The sequence below is a fragment of the Temnothorax curvispinosus genome, unplaced genomic scaffold, assembly GCF_003070985.1.
Source record: "Temnothorax curvispinosus isolate PA1 unplaced genomic scaffold, ASM307098v1 QBEX01004246.1, whole genome shotgun sequence".
NCBI classification, from domain to species: domain Eukaryota; kingdom Metazoa; phylum Arthropoda; class Insecta; order Hymenoptera; family Formicidae; genus Temnothorax; species Temnothorax curvispinosus.
This window is the reverse complement of record NW_020214026.1, coordinates 329,965-331,592: the sequence shown is the minus strand read 5'-3', so window position 1 is coordinate 331,592 and position 1,628 is coordinate 329,965. Positions and strand designations below refer to the sequence as shown.

Sequence of the window (1,628 nt, the reverse complement as noted above, 5' to 3'; positions counted from 1 at the left end):
AAAAAATGTCCGGAAGTATGTATGTATGTGTGTGTGTGTGTGTGTGTGTGTACGGATTTTTTGTACACGCATCTACTTCTACAATTTTTTAGATACCTGGTTGAAATTTTTAAAGAGGTTAAGTTTTTAAAGAGTTAGGTGTGCGAGTAGAAACCTGCACATTGCTTGATTAGAGTTTTTAAGTGTTTAAGTAGAAACCTTCGCACACAAAGCTTCCTCTATGAGGAAGCCAACACAAATAAATACTGAAAATTATACATTGAAAAAAATAATGCTTCATCAACTTGCACACTTAATAACTATGAGGAAGCAATGTGCAAGTTTCAACTTGCACAATTTCATCTTTTTTATTTTTTTTTTTAATTGTTGGAACGCGTACTTAGCTTTTTTTGCGATACGACGTGTGACGCATACAACGTGCGAGGTACTCAGCTTCAAATAGTCGCTTCTACTCAGCGTTTGGGATACGCATGATGTAGGTACATACAAAACGCACACGTTTTAGCGTACATAATGAAACGAACAAATGAAAGCGTTTTTAGCATTTAAATTTATATAAATCTCGCAGAGAACGTATGAATGCGACATATATGTATATGACGATATAAGTGTATATTTTTAGAAAAAAAAAATATATAATATATATTTGTTCAAGTGTATCATAAGACAAGACGTTAAGATCTATGCTTTTTATGTCAGCACGCTCGGAATATATATATATATATATATGTCGTGCAATGTGTTACGCGTCATTGTGTCAAGTGAAAGATTGAATACACGAGTGTATTGTATGTTTTATGTAAAGGTGTGTGTTGTAAACGAAAAAATACATTTTTAATACGTAGAGGGAGGGGGGGACATTACATTACAAAGAAGTTCGTCGTTGAAGAAGATATTTTGTGGTTAGCGTGGTCTTGTAGAGGTGACATTTCAAGCTCGTTTCTACTTTCCTAAATAAAATCATGCTTTTTCGTAAAGTACGTTTTCTTTCGTGTTATATATAAAAATATGATAGGGTTATCGTGAAAAGTGAATTTGTGACATTTCATATTTTATCCTAAAATACATTCAAATGTAAAATATAATGTGTCTTGTAAGGCATTTTTGATAACCTTATCTTAATACGTTAATATGCCGTATGATAAAGAAAATCAGTTTGCACGATTTTTATAAAATTTGTATAATCGCAGTCAACCTCTGCGCACGCTACGGTTGGAAGGTTAACGATGCACGCTATTTTTTCCGTGAAAGTCGCAGAGATAACAGCTATGCCGTTATCGATCCTAGATCCTAGATCCGATGCATATAGTGTATCGTATTTATTTTCTGTATCTCGACAAGACATGTCTCGACGTCATGCTATATTTCCCTAGTTTCCCATCGTCACGTGTGGTATTATCTTACGCGGATCTAGATATTGTTTATACGATAGTAAAATTTTAAGGCTTAACCGGCATTTGTAAAGATGAAAGGTCCGTATATTTATATCTGAAAGATTAATCGAGTTGAATGTAATGTGACAACTAATAACTGAAAATCGACATGATGTTAGAAAACATAACATTTTTTTCTAAAAAGAATTTAACATCACACGTTAATTTTTTTCTAAATAAAAAGGATATTTAACA

The 1,628-nt window shown here is 32.8% G+C and overlaps 1 protein-coding gene across 2 annotated transcripts in view; it reads left to right on the top strand.

The window, feature by feature from the left end:
- Nucleotides 1–1,628, top strand: part of LOC112453322 (arrestin domain-containing protein 17-like) — a 6,842-nt gene extending 5,214 nt beyond the window's left edge. For both annotated transcript variants that reach the window (XM_025014023.1, XM_025014024.1), the window contains one exon: nt 352–1,628. The gene's annotated coding sequence lies outside the window, so the exon portion shown is untranslated. The remainder of the gene's footprint in view (nt 1–351) is intronic.